Consider the following 23407-nt stretch of genomic DNA (forward strand, 5'->3'; position numbering starts at 1 on the left):
CTCCTACTGCAGAAAGAAACATTATCTGCTCTGTTGAGTCTTTTTTTTTTACCAAAATAGAAATAATAGCTAGATTACACTCAGCCTTCTAAATGCAACATATAAGAATATATGCAAGTAGGCCTCAATGTATAATATTTTAAGACCTGGTATAATAATATTGAAACTGCATCAATTTCTCTTCCCTTGGTTAATATAGCTTTCTTGGTGGTAGTGCATAACAGTAAACAAATACAGGAAGAATGTATTAATAATGAGAGTGAGATGAAGAGGGGTGGGATTAGGTTCATGTGGAATAAATGCATCAATATTAACCAGATGGGCTGAATGGTCTGTTTGTTCACTTTATATACCATGTAATTCCAGGTACATCATTGCTTATTGCTGATTGCGTTTATTGCTCCATATATTGAGTGTGGATCTATAACTCTAATACTATTAGGCCGAATGACCTAATTCTGGTCCTAGAAATTATGAATTTATAGACAGCAGTGAATTGGGAAATTATGAAGTAGAATCTCTGTTTATTAACTAATCACACCATTAATCGGCAGCCAAATATACTCTGCACATTAACATTGTGCCGCATATCAAATGTAAACTATTTCATCAAGATTCAAATTTTCAGTATAAATATTCTGATTGAATAAGGTCTCGATGTCACCCATTCCTTCTCTCCAGAGATGCTGCCTGGCCCGCTGAGTATATTGTGTCCACTTTCTGATTGAATGTTAAAGATAAATGAGCAAATATTCATATTAAAATAGTCCATGTCCAAAACGCATTTCCAAAACTTGCTCTTCAAAATGTGCTTTTTAAAAAAAATTCTACTCACTTTACTTCATTTGACAAGGCCAAAAGGAAGGCCTTTGATAAAGTTCTGCATGGTAGGCTACTCAAGAAGGTTAGACCTTGCTGGGAACCATCATCTCCAAGGAGGGGGGCTACCATGGACTCCACAGTCAAAAAGGCACAACATAGGGTGTACTTCCTACGGCAGCTGAAGCACAATCTGCCACAGGCAATGATGGTCCAATTCTACATGGCCATCGTAGAGTCTGTTCTCACCTACTCCATCATGGTCTGGTTTGGCTAAGCCACCAAGCACGACACCTGGAGGCTGCAGCGAATCGTCCGATCAGCAGAGAAGGTTATTGGCTGCAACCTTCCCTCCATTGATGAACTGTACGCTGCAAGGGCCAGGAAGCGAGCGGCCAAGATCATCTCTGACCCCTCTCACCCTGGCCACAAACTCTTTGCATCACTTCCATCTGGAAGGCGACTCCGGATTGTCAAAGCTGCCACAGCCAGATATAAAAACAGTTTTTATCCACGAGTAGTTGCTCTACTCAACAGCCAAAAATCTGTAGCCTCCCTTTGATCTGGTATTTTGTTGGTTCACATGCTTGATCAGTGATGTTTTATCATTAATCTTTTATTATTATTAATGTTTAGTGTTTTATGACTCATTCGTAACTGTCACTGTATGTCATGTTGTTACTTGTGGGCAGAGCACCAAGGCAAATTCCTTATATGTGAACTTACTTACTCACTCACTCACTCACTCACTCACTCACTAACTATGAAATTCAGACTAACTGGATACAGAATTGGCATCATGGAAGAAAGCAGAGGATGACAGTGGAAGGCTGTTTTTCAGACTGGAGGTCTGTGACCAGTGGGGTGCCACAGGGATTGGTGCTGGGCCTATTACTGTTTGTGGTTTATATCAACGAGTTAGTTAAGTGTAGTTTAGAGATACAGTGCAGAAACAGGCCGTTCGGCCCACTAAGTCCGCACCGACCGGCGATACCCGTGCGCTTACTATATCCTACACACACTAGGGACAATTTACATTTGTACCAAGTCAATTAACTTACTAACCTGTACATCTTTGGAGTGTGGGAGGAAACCGAAGAACTCGGAGAAAGCCCACGCAGGTCACGGGGAGAACATACAAACTCCATACAGACAGCCCCATAGTCAGGATCAAACCCAGTTCCCTGGTGCTGTAAGGCAGTAGCTTTACCGCTGCACCACCGCGCTGCCCAATTTGGATGATAATGTACTAATCATGATTAGCAAGTTTGCAGAAGACACTAAAATACCTGTAAACAGTGAAAATGGGTATCCAGAATTATAATGGAATCTTGATCAGCTGGGCAAGCGAGCCAAGGAATAGCAAATGGAGTTTCATTCAGATAAATGTGAGGTGTTGCACTTTGGGAAGTCAAACCAGAGCAGAGCGGCTGGTAAATACAAGGTCCTTCTCGACAAGGCCGTGGTGCTTGGTAGTTTTCATGCCACACTGGATAGTTAACAGTGGACATTCATAAAGAGGCAGCATGCTGGGGTCATGATGAAAGCAATGATATCATCAAATCAATGATATCATCAAACCATAGAAGATCTCAGATATAGATTCAGATTCAGATTCAACTTTAATTGTAATTGTCAGTGTACAGTACAGAGACACCGAAATGCAGTTAGCATCTCCCTGGAAGAGCGACATAGAATATGATTTCAATAAATAAATCTATTTACATGCATACAATCTTAGTATTTTTCCTGTGGGAGGAGTGTCCGGTGGGGGGGGGGGGGGGGGGGGGAGGAGTGATTGGCAGTCACCGAGGTACATTGTTGAGTAGTGTGACAGCCGCAGGGAAGAAGCTGTTCCTGGACCTGCTGGTCCGGCAATGGAGAGACCTATAGTGCCTTCCGGATGGTAGGACGGTAAACAGTCCATGGTTGGGGTGAGAGCAGTCCTTGGCGATGCTGAGCGCCCTTCGCAGACAGCGCTTGCTTTGGGCAGACTCAATGGAGGGGAGCGAGGAACCGGTGATGCGTTGGGCAGTGTTCACCACCCTCTGCAGTGCTTTCCGGTCGGAGACAGAGCAATTGCCATACCATACTGTGATACAGTTGGTAAGGATGCTCTCGATGGTGCAGCGGTAGAAGTTCACCAGAATCTGAGGAGACAGATGGACTTTCTTCAGTCTCCTCAGGAAGAAGAGACGCTGGTGAGCCTTCTTGACCAGAGTTGAGGTATTGTGGGTCCAAGAGAGGTCATCGGAGATGTTGACCCCCAGGAACCTGAAGCTGGATACACGTTCCACCTCCGTCCAGTTGATGTGGATGGGGGTGTGCGTGCCGCCTCTGGACTTCCTGAAGTCTACAATGAGCTCCTTGGTCTTCTTGGCGTTAAGGGCCAGGTTGTTGTCAGTGCACCATGCTGCTAGGAGCTGGACCTCCTCCCTATAGGCCGACTCATCGTTGTTGCTGATGAGGCCAATCACCATTGTATCATCTGCATACTTGATGATGGTGTTAGTACCATGTACAGGTGTGCAGTCGTAGGTGAAGAGGGAGTAGAGGAGGGGGCTCAGCACACAGTCCTGTGGAACACCGGTGTTCAGGGTGAGGGTTGAAGAGGTGTGCTTGTCTAACCTAACAGACTGGGGTCTGTTGGTTAGAAAGTCCAGTATCCAGTTGCAGAGGGAGGGGTCGATGCCCAGGTTACCGAGTTTGGTGATCAGTTTAGAGGGTATAATGGTGTTGAATGCTGAGCTGTAATCGATGAACAGCATTCTTACGTAAGTGTCTCTGTTGTCGAGGTGGGAGAGGGCGGAGTGAAGTGCCGTTGAGATGGCATTCTCCGTACTCCTGTTCTTGCAGTAGGCAAACTGATAGGGATCCAATGTGGGGGGTAGGCAGCCTTTGAGGTGTGCCAGGACCAGCCTCTCGAAGCACTTGGTGATGATGGGAGTACGTGCAACTGGGCGGAAGTCGTTGAGGCTTGCCGCAGTGGAGTGTTTTGGCACCGGCACGATGGAGGTGGTTTTAAGGCACGTGGGGACAACTGCTTGGGCGAGTGACAGGTTGAAGATGTCAGTCCAGATGTCTGTCAGCTGCGCAGCACAGGCCCTGAGGACGCGCCCGGGGATGCCGTCAGGGCTTTACGTGCATTAGTCCTACTCAGTGCCACGTACACGTCGTAGGGGGTGAGTGTGAGGGGTTGGTGATCGGCAGGGAGCACAGCCTTGATGGCTGTCTCTGGATTGTCCCTGTCGAAGCGGCCATAGAAGTGGTTAAGCTCCTCAAGGAAGGAGGCGTCGCTGGATGTGGGGGTGATGTTGGTGGGTCTATAGTCCATGATGGCCTGGATGCCTTGCCACATGCGTCAGGGGTCGGAGTTGTTGTTGAAGTGATCCTCAATCCTGAGTTTATGGCAGTGCTTGATGCCCCTCTTCAGGTTAGGAGTGTAATCAGATGGAAACATATTCAGATGCGATGTTTAAGAACTTGTTCAAAGAAGGGGCATATTTTAAAAGAGTGACAGAGATACTTGCAGGGAATGTGTGAGGAGGTTATTGTTTGTCTTTAATTTTAGCTTGAACCAGGACATCTGAAGATTCAAAGTTTAATATAGTAATTGTGCTGATACTGACTCCAACCAACCACGTAATGAATATCATCCATTCCGAAGGTTTCATTTTTCTGATGCCATTTAAGCTTCACTTGGATTTCAATCACTTCAATGGAAAAGTAATTGGTATTGGGTAGCATTGGAACAACAATTTGCCCTCGGTACATATTAACTGTAATATAATAATGTATGCATATTGGTAGGTCCAATCAAAACAAAGATCTTTTATCATTGTTGTGTTAGGAATACCACAGAAAATATGATGTACTCTCAAGATCACTTTAAATAGAATATTATTGCTTAAATATATAATTATTGGACTTTGCATTTTGGAATAGTCCCAGCTGAGAGGAAGACATCAAAATACTGAAAATATAGGGGGTGAAAATGACTTCAGGACAATTTGTTAGGAAAATGAAGGAAATGGTAACAGAATACTTATACAGCTGAGTGAGTATAATTGTATGGATGAGAAATTGTGTTCAACCAATTGATGACATTTGACAAAGTAACTAGCATGTTAGATAACAAGGAAGCCAATGGATGTAGCAAATTTTGTTATATTGGTCTGTGAAGTGCCCCATAAAAGATTATCGCATTAGATAAGCACCTGTGGACTTGAACGTAATAGGTTAAATCCAGGGGGTCAGATATGGGGCTTTATGTGTGGGCCAGATATATTGTCAGTGCAGAGGGGCTAGGAGCAAGGCCAAGTGTGCATCCAGAGTCAAGGTCTGAAATAGTACTAGGTGTGCAGTCAAAGCTGGGACAATGGGAATGTTCAGCACTGGGAACCTAAGCAGGAAAGCAGCTACGATCAGGGTAGAATAAGGTGCCAGATGTAAGGCTGGACTCAGGGTCAGGAATGAGAGAAGGTATGCAACTGGAGTCAGGGTCAGGAGTAGTACCAGGTGTGCAGTGAGACCCAGGTTGGTCAGCATGGGACAGGTGCTTGATTATAATCTGATTTCCATACATGACTACACTAAGATCATTCATGTGCTGCACCTGTTGATCATTCCACTCACCTGTGGAATGTAATTAGGAATGTAATTTGCCTAACCTTATTCATACCTAATCCAATTTAAAGCATAAATATTGCATTCAAGTGTAAGTTAAAAGACTGACTACAGTATGCACCAGATTGCACAAATTGAAGAATGCAAAAGCTTTGTATCAATGGGAGATGGGACAACCCTCTCCCACAGACCACCCCCCCCCCCGGTCGTTACGCTCCCTCAGGCTTGGTCTGTCGCAATTTTTGTCACTCCCAACTCTTACCCAATGTTGGCAGCCCTGACAATATTGTAATACAAGGAAACGCTACAGCCTGTCTATGCCTTGCAAATCACGTGGAGGTTATTGCAAAATTGGTTGTTCGTGTTGGAGTTAAATGTGGTCCGGAATTTCTCTTCTTGGATGAGAAAGATCCATAACATTACATTCCTGTCAATTCAAACAACTGTATATCCAACACTCAGTTTTGCTTCAATACGATACTGAAGTGTCTGCTGAAGTTTGTGCCAGAGTCTTTATTGATGAAATTGTTTAGATTTGTCTTTAAATGGTAGAATTTGGAATAATTGCCCAATAATTATGCTTCACGATACCCCAAGTTTGTCCAGGTAATTGCCAAATCAAAAGAAATAAAACAATGGAAATAATTATTGCAGCAATGGTAATTTTATGCCAACAACACATCTTCACCATGCTTTGGAATCTTTCAGCGACTGATCAAATTAAGTGACACAAACAACCCATTAACAATAATTAAAACAATTATGCAGGTATTCAATATTCTCTAGCTGCACTAAAATGATTATGTTGCAAATGATCATTCCACATAAAACATTTCACATGAGCACAACGGAGAAAGATTTCTTAAATTTCCTAATTTTATAGTGTGAGAAACGTTCTATCTATTTGACGTGAAAATTCATTAGGACAGAGAGATCTCTCTATTTCGTCCTTACCTGGATACAGCCTCATATTTGAGCATTTGAGCAACTGTTCAGAATACTGGGTGAGCCGATATAAAGTCTACAATACCAAACATCTCAACACATCTCTATCCAGGTGGTGAGCATAAGTGGATCTGGGAACAATGATTTAACCTGTAAAATAGCGGAACACTATGCTTAAAAGACATGTGGACATGCACTTCAATAGGCAAGATGTCGAAGGATACAGGCAAATGGGCAAACAAAATTGCCATGGATTTGGTGCGCCAAAAGGCCTGTTTTCTGTTGTACTTGGGAGTATCTCATGTGTGCCCCAGCCACGTAACTCCCATTAGAGCGGGTGTGTGTGTGTGCGTGGGTGTGTGTGCGTGTGTGTGGGCGTGTGTGTATTCAATAATACTTAGTAATGTGTACACCTCTTCCATCGCACAACCCAAAATAACTAATCTTCAAAATGCCAATACTATGCCATGTGATACATGGCTATGGAGGCCAAGTGAAAGGATATTTTTAAGGCAGAGATAGATAAAGTCTTGATTAGTCCAGGTTTTGGGGAGAAGCCAGGAGAATGGGGTTGAGAGGGAAACATTGATCAGCATGGCAGATTGAATGGCAGGGTAGATTTGTTGGGCCGAATGGGCTAATCCTACTCCTATCACTTATGAATTTATGAGCTTATCTGGTTCTTCACTGATACTTGTCCGGAGAAGGTGTGGCTCCGAGCACATTGTGGTGCAATACATGAAATTATGAATCAAATTTGCATTACATACAAGTCTTTTTGCAGGCACGTGCAGGTTATGCAGAGGATAATTTGATCCATTCTGAACAATATGTAATGTGTAGAAATAAAAACAAAATAGAACAAAAATAGAAGATTTGGATCACACTGACAATTGCTAAAGTCTGCCTTTAAATCTTAGATGGTAAAGAATTTCTAAACAACTAGATCTGTTATAAATAGATGGGACAACATTATGAGTACAGCTAAATGGGCAGCATCATGTCTTCAACATAAGGAAAAGGGATTATTATGGTTCCCTAAGGAATCAATATGCTTAATCAATATGCCAAAGCATTGCTTAAGTCTTTGGGTCATTTACAGGACTTCAGTGGGACTTGCATCAACTGGTGTTCATCCTGTCAAGGTCATAAGCACTCAATTGCCGAAATTCCCAATGAGCCTAATACATGATAGGTTCAGCAAAATTCCAATACGTGCCCTTCAAAAACACAATGGCGTTGGCATATTGACCTGGAGACTCAAGAAACTGCAGATGCTGAAATTTTGAGCATGAAAACAAATTGCTGGGTCAAGCAGCATCTGTGGAAGGAAATGGACAAATGGCATTTTGAGCCAGGTCCCAATCTGAAATGTTGTCTGTCTATTTCCCTCCAAGGATGCTACCTGATCCATTGGATTCACAGAGTTTGTATTTTTACTTAAAATTCCAGCATCTGCAGTGTATTGGGACTCCAGGGCCTGACAGAACCAGGAGGCACTCAAATCACCAAAAATGGGTCTGAACTGATACTTTTACCCTATGCTTGCATTAATGAAATAAATGTGTCCTACATCTGTCCAATTTGTGGCTATGTCCTGCGGGTGAACAAGAGGGAGAAGACTGAACTTTATTACCTTCCATCACAGTGAGAAATGTTGATTCCACTGTGGTGGATGTTTATATTAAACTATTGTGTATTGTGTTCTTTTTATTCGTAATGGCTGTATGGTAACTCAAATTTCACTGTACCAATTGGTGCATGTGACAATAAACGTGAACTTGAAAACGAATCCTTTCAAAATATGTCTAGGATCTGAAACAGATTTTCTACATTTAACAAAACTTGACTTCTGTGGACTCTTTTGGATGGATGCATAGAAACATAGAAAATAGGTGCAGGAGGCAAATTGGCCCTTCGAGCCTGCATCGCCATTCATTGTGATCACGGCTGATCATCCACAATCAGTAACCCATGCCTGCCTTCTCCCCAGATCCATTGATTCCGCTAGCCCCTAGAGGTCTATCTAACTCTCTTTTAAAATTAATCCAGTGAATTGGCCTCGACTGCCTTCGGTGGCAGAGAATTCCACAAATTCCCAACTGGGTGAAAAAGTTTTTTCTCATCTCCGATTTAAATGGCCTCCACTTTATTCTTAGACTGTGGCCCCTGGTTCTGAACTCCTCTATCATTGGGACCATTTTTCCTGCATCTAGCATATCCAGTCCTTTTATAATTTCATACGTTTCTATAAGATCCCCTCTCATCCTTCTAAATTTCAGTGAATACAAGCCCAGTCTTTCCAATCTTTCCTCATATGACAGTCCCACCATACCGGGGATTAACCACGTGATCCTACGCTGCACTGCCTCAATAGCACAGATGTCCTTCCTCAAATTAGGAGACCCAAACTGCACACAATACTCCAGATGTGGTCTCACCAGGGCCCTGTACAACTGCAGAAGGACTTCTTTACTCCTATACTCAAATCCTCTCGTTATGAAGGCCAACGTGCCATTAGCTTTCTTCATTGCCTGTGGTACCTGCATGTTTACTTTCAGTGACTGGTGTACAAGGATACCCAGGTCTCGTTGCACTTCCTTTTTTCCTAATCTGACATCATTGAAATAATAATATGCCTTGCTTGTTCTTGCTGCCAAAGTGGATAACCTCACATTTATTTACATTATACTGTATCTGCCATGCATCTGCCCACTCACTCAACCTGTCCAAGTCACCCTGCAACCTCCTAGCATCCTCTTCGCAGTTCACACTGCCACCCAGCTTTGTGTTATCTCCAAATTTGCTAGTGTTACTTTTAATCCCATCTAAATCATTAATATATATTGAAAATAGTTGTGGCCCCAGCACCGAGCCTTGCGGCACTACACTCGCCACTGGCTGCCATTCTGAAAGGGACCTGTTAATCCCTACTCTTTGTTTCCTGTCTGCCAATCAATTCTCTATCCATGTTAATACCCTACCCCAATACCATGTGCTCTAATTTTGCCCACTAATCTCCTGTGTGGGACCTTATCAAAGGCACTCTTATTACTCCCAGTAGACTCTATGTATGAAAATAAGATGGACTGTAACACATGCATTTTAATTGTGCATAATCTTGAATAGTATTCAGTTTATTTTGAACATTTAAAAAAAAGTCAATTTTGCCAGTTCAACAGACAAACTGATGAAACTTCAGAATTAAGTGAGATTATAAATTCTACAAACTGTTTTATTGCCATTATATATAGTTATATCACCAAACTCACCTCACCAAATTCTTGCCCTGCTGGATAAATCTATATTTGATTGGTACTCCAATCATTTTAAATAAAACTTCTTTGCATTGCTTCTTCCTAAATCAAAACACTAGAATTAAACACATATTCTAACAAAAGCAAAATTAATAATTAATGTACCAAAACAAATATCCAGCAGTTTTACATCAAGAATTATTGCACAGATGCAATGGATCAGAGAAGAGTCTAAAGCAAACTGCACCCTCCAGGGAAAATTCAGTACATTCTGTTCCATTTCCTTAATGCGTATTTTGTTTTTCCTCCTCCAAGCTTGTTAACTCTTCTTCATACGTCTGAGGCAATAAATAAAACAGATGTCTTGGCCTAGATACTTAAATCCAAGGTCACAGCACAGATTCAAAAAGATACTGACTTTCATGATAAAATGCTGTAACTTTGCAACTGAGGAAAAGCTAAGAATTGTAAAAAAATCCTGTATTTTGTGGAAATACGATTGAACAATTTTTCATTTCAAAGAAAATCCTCAGCAATTGCCAGAGCCCCCCTGCACTGCTTCGGCAGCTGCATCGGGTCATTTAATCAAGCACCTGGAATCCCAGAAGAAGAGTGTGACCACTCTGAAATGCAATGTAATCGGCTAATTGTAGCTGCTTATGCTATTTCTCCAAACATTCTACTGCCCAATGTAACTGCTGAAGAGGGAAGGAACACCTTATCAATTCAAGATCAAAGTTGCAAATGGTTCTACTTATACAAGGGGCATTCTTTCTCATCCATGACTAGAAGTGCTGAAGCACTTCTGCTGCAGAGTACTCAATTAAATTGTGGAATGTGACAAACATGCTCCTTGATTTATGTGAATATCGAAAAGAGAGACAAATTTAGGAAGTCTTCCATTTCTGAACTAGTCTTAAACAAACTAGAAGTGTGTGTGTTCATTGTTCAGGTCTACAACCCATTAAATAATGATGGGTGGGAGCAAAGCAAACACTTTAAAAGCTAAATTTTATATCTAAAGATCTGGAGAGTAAGTTGTGTATAAAATTTAGGAAACATAAAAAAACCAGAGGCAAGAGCCATACCTGAAACACTGAACCTTTCTGAGCTATGGGATAGATATTTCTAGAAGTAGGAGGTGCATTGAAAATTATTATCAGAAGGTCAATGATTCATTTTTCAGGAGAGAATGCTCAAACTACAAAGGATTCGATGGATACAATGGACATTAATTATCACATACACCAAATTTGACTTGCCAATGCAGCACACGAATTAAGATAAGACACAACATTAAAGAATTTAACAATAAACATAAAAACATCCCCCCACAATGGTTCCCACTGTGGGGGAAGGCAGCAAAGTCCGGTCCCATCCCCTGTTCACCCATAGTTGGGCCTATTGTGGCCTCCGCAGGCAGTCCGGTGTTTTCAGGCCCTCTTGCCGGAAAGCTGGAACTCTGGGGTCGGGTGAACACTCCTCAGCGGCTTGGAAATGCCTGGAGCGGCCGTTTCCTCCCCAGCACCCGCAGTCCTCAGGCCATGCTGGCTGGAGCTCCGACTCTGACTGGAGACTGGACTAGACTGGAGACTCTGTAATTTAGATGGTCAAGAAGGTAACTCACTTCTTATCATCTCAGTGGTTGGGGTAAGAGAGATGGGTGAGATTGAGTGAGGTTCTCAGACCCGGGACATCATCAAGGGTCATGCCTTTCAGGGGTAAGGCTAGTACATGAAAAGTGTGCTTCGTCTTTGGAAACCTCTTCTCAAATGGCAATCATTGCCAAGTCAATTGACAATTTAAAAATGTGATTATACGTTTTGAATTAATTTTCTACGATTTATCGAAGGAAATTAGAACAAATATGGGTTTAATGGGTTAGGTCATAGATCATGCAAGTCTAAGTGGATGTCTAAAATATTCACTCCTGTGACAAAGCAACTGTGAAAGCCTCATCGCAGATGGATTCTTCCCTGTGCAAGATGATAGAAACGCAAAACAGTTCCGAAGAATGAAGAACCACATCAAAGTTAAAGGATTAATAAAGCAAAACAACAATGAATACAATGCATCTTCCAAGATAACATCTTATAGCCATGTCAGCGGTATGTGTTATGGCATCACAGTGGTTAAATTGCTGGATTAGAAACGCATATCTACAAAGTAATCATCTAGAAAATGTGAGCTGAAAATACTATTATGCCAGTTTAAGAAATTTACCTCCCTCATATGAAAACAAAGCTGATACCAGTAATCATAACCAAAAGCTAATCTAATTGCTACAAATATGTAACTGGCAGTCATATAACCATATAACCATATAACAATTACAGCACGGAAACAGGCCATCTCGACCCTTCTAGTCCGTGCCGAACACATAATCTCCCCTAGTCCCATATACCTGCGCTCAGACCATAACCCTCCATTCCCTTCCCATCCATATAACTATCCAATTTATTTTTAAATGATAAAAAACGAACCTGCCTCCACCACCTTCACTGGAAGCTCATTCCACACAGCTACCACTCTCTGAGTAAAGAAGTTCCCCCTCATGTTACCCCTAAACTTCAGTCCCTTAATTCTCATGTCATGTCCCCTTGTTTGAATCTTCCCTACTCTCAGTGGGAAAAGCTTTTCCACGTCAACTCTGTCTATCCCTCTCATCATTTTAAAAAACTCTATCAAGTCCCCCCTTAACCTTCTGCGCTCCAAAGAATAAAGCCCTAACTTGTTCAACCTTTCTCTGTAACTTAGTTGCTGAAACCCAGGCAACATTCTAGTAAATCTCCTCTGTACTCTCTCTATTTTGTTGACATCCTTCCTATAATTAGGCGACCAAAATTGTACACCATACTCCAGAATTGGCCTCACCAATGCCTTGTACAATTTTAACATTACATCCCAACTTCTATACTCAATGCTCTGATTTATAAAGGCCAGCACACCAAAAGCTTTCTTTACCACCCTATCTACATGAGATTCCACTTTCAGGGAACTGTGCACAGTTATTCCCAGATCCCTCTGTTCACCTACATTCTTCAATTCCCTACCATTTACCATGTAAAATAAGTCACGGTCTTGAAGGAACAAAATCAATTTTATCCCCTCTCCATCTGCCCTAACTGTGACACTCACATGATCTACTCACTTCTGCCTCGGAAATCGAAGTAAAAAGATAATTCCAGCAGACCAAACAGTATCCACACAAAGCAATTGAGGATAAGCAATAAATTAGTCCTTGATAGTGATGCCCAGAAAGGACAATTTGTGGAATGACAGCACCAAAGCATGGACTCGCTCTTGAACCATTCACTGCTATCTCACTAAAGTTACACATCCAAAATGGAGCCAAGTTGAAAGCTAGAGTATTAATTCATTCATAGGGTTGTTATATGTACCTTCATCTGTTAATCAAAAGTTCTCAAACTACTCTCTATAAATGTTTGCAAAAAAATAAGTGGAAGTTGAGTTGGATATGGTATTGCACCTTACAAGATTCAAAGTAACATTTGTTCTGTTTGTTTAGTCTGTTCTTCTGGCTTCCCACCACTAACAAAAGATCTGGCCTTATGTACAATATCTCAACCATTATGAAGAGCAGGTAATCCAAATCACTTGCATGAAGGTTGCAGGTTCTGTTGTAACAGGGCTAAATAAGGTTAAACTTCATCTTACAATTAAGCAAGGTCAAAAGCAGTCAGGTATAAATAAATGAGGACCAAACATCTATCTGCAGACAAATTCATTGCCGTTTACTAAACATGCTCAAATTGGCCCATTCTTTATTTGCTTGCATTTCTATTAGAGCAATCGCCCGACGCAGGAGTTTCGATCACCACGACGGGGGCTTCCATTGTCGGCTGTGGGGGCTTTGATCGCCCCGACTGCGGATAGTTTGACTGCCCCGACCGCAGGGGAACAAAAACGAAGAAGATTGAACTTTATTGCCTTCCATCAGAGTGAGGAATGTGGAATCCGCTGTAATAGATGTTTATGTTAACTTTTATGTGGTTATGTGTTGCTTTTCACTTAGTATGGCTGTATGATAACTCAAATTGCACTGTACCTTAATTGGTACATTTGACAATAAACTGACCTTGAAAACTTAAATCAGTAAACTGATCGTAATGCCCTGATCGCCATCCTCAGATGCTGAAATCCTTCAATGTAATCACCACCTTAACCAGTCCCTATGATTATTAATACATTTTAACTATTTGTTTTTCACAAGTTGCACTTGAGGCACTTGTTAATTAATGACCAATGACTCCTTATTAAAACCCAGGTTTGTAAAATTATTGATTGTGTATGCTTTTATTATTATCACTTAGAGCAGAAAATAGTAAATGTATCTCAGGTGTTTCCTTATAGATAGAATCTGACATTTCTTGACTCCATAATTAAATAAATGGTGTCATGCTTTGAATCAACCTTGTGCAATAGCATTATCTAATCTTGTTATCATAGGTTATCTAATTAGAACATGCATAATTCTAAAACGTCAACAAAGTATATGCTTTGATCTTTTTTCAGGTAAGGAATCTGTTTTCTTCAGAATCAGAGGACACAGGTTCTCAGGATAAGGGGTCACCAGCTGAATCACGAGGAGAAGTATATTCCAGACAGCTGTGGATAGCGAGTCATTCAGTGTACACATTTTAGGGCCACAGGGAAAAATAAAGAAGGTGGGCATCATTTGGTAAAATAGTAGAGGCCAAAAATTTCAAAAGAAACTAATTTTCAGAAGTGATCTTTCATAAACTAATACACACACGATGAAAGGTCTTCAACCTGAAGTGCCCTTCATTTCCCTTTCTACAGGTGCTGCCTGACCTGATGAGAATATTCAGATTTTTATTTTACATCTAAATTAAGTTGGTATAGATCCTATTCTATATCAAACCTTTGTGCTTTTTCCAGGCCTGCAGATAATAGACGATAGACAATAGACAATAGGTGCAGGAGTAGGCCATTCGGCCCTTTGAGCCAGCACCACCATTCAATGTGATCATGACAGATCATCCCCAATCAGTAACCCGTTCTTGCCTTCTCCCAATATCCCCCGACTCCGCTATCTTTAAGAGATCTGTCCCGCTCTCTCTTGAAAGTATCCAGAGAACCGGCATCCACAGCCCTCTGAGGCAGAGAATTCCACAGACTCACAGCTCAGTGTGAAAAGTGTTTCCTCATCCCCGTTCTACATGGCTTACACCTTATTCTTAAACTGTGGCCCCTGGTTCTGGACTCCCCCAACATCGGGAACATGTTTCCTACCTCTAGCGTGTCCAAACCCTTAATAATCTTACATGTTTCAATATGATATCCTCTCATCCTTCTAAACTCCAGAGTAAACAAGCCCAGCCACTCCATTCCCTCAGCATATGACAGTCTCACCATCCCGGAAATTAACCTTGTAAACCTACACTGCACTCTCTCAATAGCAAGAATGTCCATCCTCAAATTAATGGACCAAAACTGCACACAATACTCCAGGTGTGGTCTCACTGGGGCCTTATACAACTGCAGATGGACCTCTTTGCTCCTATACTCAACTCCTCGTGTTATGAAGGCCAACATGCCATTTGCTTTCTTCACTGCCTGCTGTACCTGCATGCCTACTTTCATTGACTGATGAACAATGACCCTCAGATCTCGTTGTACTTCCCCTTTTCCCAACTTGACACCATTTAGGTAATAATCTGCCTTCCTGTTTTTGCTACCAATGTGGATAACCTCACATTTATGCACATTAAACTGCATGTGCCCACTCACCCAGCCTGTCCAAGTCACCCTGCATTCTCATAGCATCCTCCTCACAGTTCACGCTGCCACCCAGCTTGGTGTCATCTGCAAATTTGCTAATGTTACTTTGAATCCCGTCATCTAAATCATTGATGTATATTGTAAATAGCTGCGGTCCCAGCACCGAGCCTTGCGGTAAATCACTAGTCACTGCCGGCCATTCTGAAAGGGACCTGTTAATCCCTACTCTTTGTTTCCTGTCTGCCAACCAATTTTCTATCCATGTCAGCACTCTATCCCTAATACCATGTGCCCTAATTTTGCCCACTAACCTCCTATGTGGGACCTTATCAAATGCTTTCTGAAAGACCAGGTACACTACATCCACTGGCTCTCCCTTGTCCATTTACCTGGTTACATACTCAAAAAATTCCAGAAGATTTGTCAATCATGATTTCCCCTTCGTAAATCCGATCTGCGCACGCACGTTTTTTAAGATTTTTGAACCTCGCTAACTTTTACGACATTCAACTGACATAGAACTAAACTTGGTGCAATCGCAGCATAGAACGGTGAGAACTGGCGAAAAATCGTAGCGCTATCGCAAACCGTTTTTGCGCAAATAGAATGACCGCCAAACTGGAAGATAACAAGATCAGAGTTTTAGTTATTTATGGATAAAAAACATTTGGGATCGCATGACAATTAAATATCAATAATTGACTTCATAGACCAGACCATCTTTCCATACATGAAGTTTCATATCCCACCCATGTACCCCTACGTTGTGGTCTATGCGCTCAACTAACTGAGCATAGAACAAAGAAAACCCTTGCGCAGGGATGTTCAGAAAATTGTTCAAACAGTAGGTTATTCATTCGGAAATTGGTAGACATTGCCCTTCACGTGTGATGCCCTTCCACCATCCAAGAGATGAACAGGATAGCAGAATAGCAGTTGTTATCAAAGACCCACATCACCCTTGCCATTTTCTCATTGCACCACTGGCATAAGAAAGGTGGTACAGGGGCCAAAACACTTAAATCTCCAGGTTCAAGAACAGCTTCTGTCCAGCAACCATCAGGCTCTTGAAACTGCACCACCCTAACCACTACCCAAGCAGCTTAGTCTTCTATGGACTTTATATTTGATTCCACCACAGACTTCAGTTTTGCCTTATTATGTTTAATGTTACATTACAGATTATTCATTTGTTGTATTAATGATTACTGTATGCTTATTTGTATGCAAGTCTGTTAATGAGACTATTAAGCAGCACCAAGTAAAAACGTAATTGCTCTGTTCCAGTGCATAAGACAAGAAGGGTCTCGATTTGAAACTTCACCTATTCCTGACCCACTGAGTTACTCCAAGTTTTTGTGTCTGTCCTTCCTTCCAACACAATTCTGCAATTCCTTCCTACACAAACTCTCTTTACTCTTGTTTCTCATAACCTCATACACCAAGCCATTGGCATATGGCCGGTGTGGGCAAGTTGGGCCGAAGGGCCTGTTTCCACAATGTATCACTCTATGATTCTATCGGGTGGCGTCGTCAGCGATGGCAGCCTCGCCAACGGTCTGTCTGTCTTTTTGTCTATTTTGTTATTTTTAGTGTGTTTTGAAAAGTTTATGTTAATGGTCTCCGGTTTGTTTTATGTGGGGTGGGGGGGGGTCAGGGAAAACTTTTTTTAATCTCTTACCTTGCCGGAGATGCAATTGTTTTCCGGATCATATCTCCAATTGCTCTGCGGCCTAACATCATGGAGCTGGCGGCCTTGCTCAAGACTGACTTTGAGCCCCACCGTGGGGCCGTGGACTTACCATCGGAGCCTGCGATCCCTTGCCTGGGATCGACGCTTCAACTGCAGCTTCGGATTCTAACATCGAGAAGCTCACAGTCTCGGGTAGAGACCGATGTCGGGAAACTCCAAAGTCGCAAAACGTTCGACTAGCCCCGACCCGAGTTTCGAACGCCCGGCGTGGAGGAACTGAGATCCCCCCGATGTGGGAGCTTGATCGCCCCGACGCGGAGGGTCCGACTGCCGGCTATGGGAGCCAAGATCGTCCTGTCAACGGACGGCTCGAGACCCTCGACCACGGGAGAACAAAGAAGGGAAGAGATTGAACTTTTTTTTTTTTTTCGCCTTCCATCACAGTGAGGAATGTAGAGTCACAGTAGTGGATGTTTATGTTAAAATATATTTTGTGTGTCTTGTTGCTTTTTATTGGTATGATGACTGTATGGCAAATCAAATTCTTCGTTTGTTGCAAAACATACTTCGCTAATAAAGTATGATTATCGTTATGATATTGATTATATGCGAACCTTGAATATTTTTAATGATTCAATCTCTGCAATTCTCTGCTATGCTCCTAGTTCTAAATGCTCCCACAAGGGGAATAAGATCACTTTGATTCTTCCAAACTCCATTTAGCATGGGCAATTAGTTTGATCTTTCCTGACAACTTCATCCCAGAAATCAACCCAGTGAATTTCTCTCTGCAGAAGAGGTGCAAATTTCACTACAGTTCCAATTTGCGTTATTCATCATATTCCCACCTAAAAAAAAATGGGTTCTTATGGCAACATTAACAGATTCAGATCTCTGCTTAAGAATGGCCATAGTGGCTGCACTAATTTGGATTTGGGGTAATTATTTTTCTTCATAAGCAATGATTAATTAACATGATGCATCAGGCTGGAAACATAACTTTCAAGTTCAGATTTATTTTAAATCCAAACAAATTATTTCATAGAAACATAGAAATTAGGTGCAGGAGTAGGCCATTCGGCCCTTCGAGCCTGCACCGCCATCCAATATGATCATGGCTGATCATCCAACTCAGTATCCTGTACCTGCCTTCTCTCCATACCCTTTGATCCGTTTAGCCACAAGGGCCACAACTAACTCCCTCTTAAATATAGCCAATGAACTGGCCTCAACTACCTTCTGTGGCAGAGAATTCCAGAGATTCACCACTCTCTGTGTGCAAAATGTTTTTCTCATCTTGGTCCTCATTTCAAGCAACTATGCACAGAAAATTGAATTTGTAAAGCTTGATATTGGCTGCAAAGTTAAAATGAGGGATTTGGATTTTTTTTTAATTGATTAAATGTGAGGATTATTATGCAATTGTGCCATCACAGCACTAAATATAAACTCCAGAATATGGTGTATAAAAGTTTCCAAGAGTATAAATACTACAATAGCTTTAGCCTAAATATCTACCAATTTCAACAGATGACGACTCCTCACCAGGAAAATGTATTGAAAAACTGCACCTTCGCAAAATGCAATCTTGGCATAAAATGACTTAAGAGTGTGCGGAAACAAATTGTCTATATGACTGTGTTTAATTAAATGATATCTTACTAAGGTCAGCTCAACATGTAATATAGGAACAAGATGTACTTATGAAGTTGTGTAGCTAAGGACCCGAGGGACAATTCTTCCTGGAGCATGCCCAAGGTTATGAGACTGGAAAGGATGTGTGAACATCTGGCCTTATAGTATATAAGGGGGGGGTGGGGGGGTGGGGGAGGGGGTTGCTGATGCATAGTCAGAAATCAGATCCAGGCAGCTCAACGTCCATCTCCTATGGAACTAATGGTTCGCTATTGTCACAGAGGCATTGCACAGTGAAATTCTTGCTCCCGTCGCCATATTTTGGTGCCAAAGGGAGTGCCACCCAATGTGGGACTCGATCCCATGACCCTGAGATTAAGCGTCTCATGCTCTACCAACTGAGCTAGCCGGGCTTGGGTCAGGTCTTTTGGACATTTTCTTGACATTGACGAGATAAATTTATATATAACTCTGGTACAAACCACTTGCTGCCTGTTTCTTCATCTACTGAAATCTGAGTTCAGTGAGGGGTGAAGAGAAAGAAAATAGCGATGGGACTACATAGTTAGTTATAAATGTAGTCTACAAGATCGCAATTTAGATAAGGCACTAATATTTGGCAGTATTTTTGGCTCAGTGCATCAGTGTTTAAATATAACCCCCCCTCCCCCCCCCTCCAATGTTACTATTAAACTGTTATAAAACCAACACCTTTGTATTTTTGTGTGTCATGCATGCTGAATTTGTGTGTGGAAAATTATATGTTGTAAATCAACCATCCAAAATCTATTGTATTGACTATATTGATGAATAATAATAGGAAAAATAGGTTGCAACATTTACTTTAGACTTCAGAGATGCTGCACGGAAACAGGCCTTTCGGCACACCAAGCCTGCGCCAACCTGCCATCAGCCCATACACTAGCACTATCCTACATATTAGGGACAATTTACTATTTTACCAAAGCCAACTAACCTACAAACCTGAATGTAGGTGAGTGTGAAAGAAAACTGGAGGATCCGGAGAAAACCCACATAGTCACAGGAAGAACTTACAAACTCTGTACAGACAATACCCATAGTCAGTGTAGATGGATGTAGATGGTTTATGCATGCAACCTATAATGTAGCTACTTCAATACCACTAACCACGCCCAGTCATCTCAGTATAACTGTGATATCTTCCCCTTGCTCCTCCCTTGGTTCCAATACGCATGAAGACTAGATGCAGTCAGTACTGGGACGTGTTTAACATGTGCCTTTATTAAAGACTCAGTAAAGTTACAGTGTGTCAGACTTAACTCCTTTACAGTCAGGATCGAACCTGGGTCCCTTGCACTGTAAGGAGACAACTCTACTGCTACACCAATGTGCGGCCTTTGTTTTCTGATTAAAATAAAAGTTTCCCTCATCTTGCATCTCGTTAATTAAACCCCATATATCTGAGAGCTGTCTAGAATAACTGTATCAAAGTAACGATGAGAAAGCCAGACTTTATTTTAAATCAGATTAGCACACTCGTAAAAAGTTATAAACAAATAGTCTAGTGAAACATGTTAGACACAAACTAATGACTCATGGAATTGTTGGATGAGTTGGAAGAGTTCATACGACCATTGAGCCCTAATCTAAACTGCATCAAGAATATTGAGGGATAAGTTAAATGGCAGGAGGGTTGGGTTCATAATTGTTGAGCGTAATGACAAGAAATTATGTTAATAAAGCAAAAGGTAGGGCATGGGTGTAGCATGTGTTCAGTTCTTAGTAACTCAAGTAAAAATAAGCTGTGTAAATCAACTGGAATTACTCCTGAAATAATTCTTCAATTACACGGAAATTGGGAATGTCTTCATCAGAGCAGTGAAGATCAAGAGGACATTTTATGGAAGTATTCAAAATCAAAAAGGGATAAAAACAAATAGTCAGAAACCATAAATTGGGTAGCTGGAAGCAAAATGTTAAATGTTTTTGAAAAACCCCCTAAGATTGTGTTAATCGGAATATCATTTCAAAAACCTCGGCTGGTATAACAGTCTTTTTCTGTGCTGTCAGATTCTACTTTAACAGGAGCTATCAACAATAAACAGCCAGATGTCCAAATTAAGGTGTGGGTGGGGTGGGGGCAGGCACGGAACTCGCTATCAATACATGGAGGGGACCGGTGGGCAGGGGACACACACTTTTTTGGCGGCCGCGCGTGCATGCACACATTCACACACACACATGCGCGATGCTTCGGAGGCTCAATCCAGTGCTAAATGCAGCTCAACTCTGCCTGTCTCGCCGGGTTAACTTACAGCCCTGTCTGGACTGACCGGACACCAGTGTTGCTTCTCCGCGCTGGTCATATTTCCCGCAAGCCCAGGCAGGTTAACCTGGTGGGACAGGCAGAGTTGAGCTGGGTTTAGCGCTGCTTCTCTATACTGGGGGTACAGCTTGTGTCTGACTCCCGACCTCTCTGGCCACCCGAGGTGGGGGGGGGGGGCACTCGGGTGGGGATGGGACAGCGCCGGAGACCCGGCCGGGATCGATCCTGGCTGCGGATGAGGCGCAGGTCTGTGCCACGTCTCCTTCCTCCAATCACCACACTCTATCCTCAGTCCCACACCCCACTCCTCCCTCCTCCAATCATCGCACTGAATCATCATGTCCCACCCCCATTGCCTGCTGACCGACGTCTCTCTCGTCCAATCGGCGCCCTCGATCAGCAGTCCCACCTCTCACTGTCTCGCGGAAAGCTGAGATTTTAAAGTCCGGATGACAAAACCTGGGGGGGGGGGGGGGGGGGGGGGATGTCCCCCCCTCTCAAAACATGGGGGGGGGGGGGGAGGGGACGTGTCCCCTCTGCCCCCCCCCCCGGATTTTCCGCCACTGGGTGGGGGAGGTAATGGAGGGGAGATCGTCTTCATCTTCCTTCAATTTTGTTCAACATTTGTCACAGTCCTCTTTTTGGTAAAATTAGTCACTGCTGCCAGTCATTGGCACTAACTTTTGCTGTCTTTATGACAATTAATCAATTAAGGAAAGGAATTCAATGTCGGTGGCATGTGTACTACATACATTGATTTCCACTTCTAATATTCTTTTCATTATCCTTTCTAATAATTAGTCTAAATTTCAATAATTATTTTGTGTGTCACATAACCATACCATGAAAGCCATTTGAAAAAGTTGATCAAGATCTTTCTTTGGGATAATATTGTTTAATAATATTTAATCAGGGGTGGACTGGAACTAAGGTGGAAATAATTGGCTAAGTTTGCTGCCACTGATTACTGTCCACTAAATCACTCGGAGAAATGTAAATGCATAGCAGCCAAAACAATACTCGGCCCAGCCTTGATCCCCAGAGCACAACGTGATTCATGAGTTCAAGCTGTAAGAATGTCCTCTTTCGCGTGAAGAGCTACTAATGGCCAAAGATTTGTACCCTGATGTGGGCCAACACATTTCAGGCGAGTTTGAAGATAAGGACAAAAATAATTTGATTCATTTCACGATGGCAAATAATAGTTCAAATTACTTGTCGAATCTACATTCTGCCTCAAAGATGAGTGAACATGGAACTAAATTAAATTATTTATTTATTTATTTATTTTTCAGTTGGCTGATACCCTTATTGGTAATTAATTTAGCAAAATGAAATAGTGGCAGTAGTAGTAGTAGATTTAATTTTGAACATGTAAAACAAAAAAAGTTTAAAACAAAGCAAAATAACAATAAAATGAAATGAACAATAAACCTATACACAACTCATTGAATAACTTCTCATAAACATCACTAATTAAATCTTACATGTTCGAGAAGGAGGAAGTATACACTTATTTATTCCTACCCCTTCTCCGCTACTCATCAATTAATTTGCTAACTTTATCTCATCTACATCTATATATATCTATATCTATATCTATATATACACAAACATATACACATCCATACATAAGCCACATACATACACGTATATGCACACACGTAAACATACATATATACAGTTTATAAATGATTATCCAAATTCGATGCACAACGCGAATATCACACTGTGTCAATAAACTGAAACGTAACCGTCATCGCAGCCCTTCTTCATTCTTATACCTCTGGAAAATATTTTTTGTACTTCTTCTTAAACTGAGTAACTTATTCTCTAAAGAGAATGTTATCAAAGCTGGCACCAAAGGACCTACTCCAAAAATAATTCTTGTTTGTGTTTTGACCATCCCAAATTATAGTTTGATCAAGATCTGGGAATATTATTGACAACACTGGATTTAATGTCCATCCCGAATTTCTCCTAGTTTGGCAACCAGAAGTATATGTAGTTCTGCTGTAATGATGGGAACACTGTTTGCAGAACACAGGCTACATAGGTTAAGCACGATCACAAATACCTATTTAAATCTGTAGAAAGGAAATGCAGATGATGGTTTACACCGGAGATAGACACAAAATGCTGGAGTAACACAGGCAGGCAGCATCTCTGGAGAGGAGGAATGGGTGATGTTTCGTGTCGAGACTAGTTAAATCTGTGCTTTAAAGCTAGCAAAGTCTGTTCTGCTATAAAGCAATAGTTCAATTCTGTCCTGATGAAAATAAATCATGAGAGGGCTCCGATTATTTTTAAATGGCCTTGCTAACCTATGGGACAACTACTATTGATGAGAGTTTTGGG

General features: G+C 41.8%; 1 protein-coding gene and 1 non-coding gene across 2 annotated transcripts in view; both read right to left on the minus strand.

Moving 5' to 3' along the window:
- Positions 1-23407, minus strand: part of lama2 (laminin, alpha 2) — a 323797-nt gene that overhangs the window by 279221 nt on the left and 21169 nt on the right. The gene's annotated exons all lie outside the window — the stretch shown is intronic.
- On the minus strand, positions 19082-19154 carry trnak-cuu (transfer RNA lysine (anticodon CUU)). Its single transcript has one exon. It is a non-coding gene; the product is annotated as a tRNA-Lys (tRNA).

The sequence above is a fragment of the Leucoraja erinacea genome, chromosome 5 (assembly GCF_028641065.1).
Source record: "Leucoraja erinacea ecotype New England chromosome 5, Leri_hhj_1, whole genome shotgun sequence".
NCBI lineage: Eukaryota > Metazoa > Chordata > Chondrichthyes > Rajiformes > Rajidae > Leucoraja > Leucoraja erinaceus.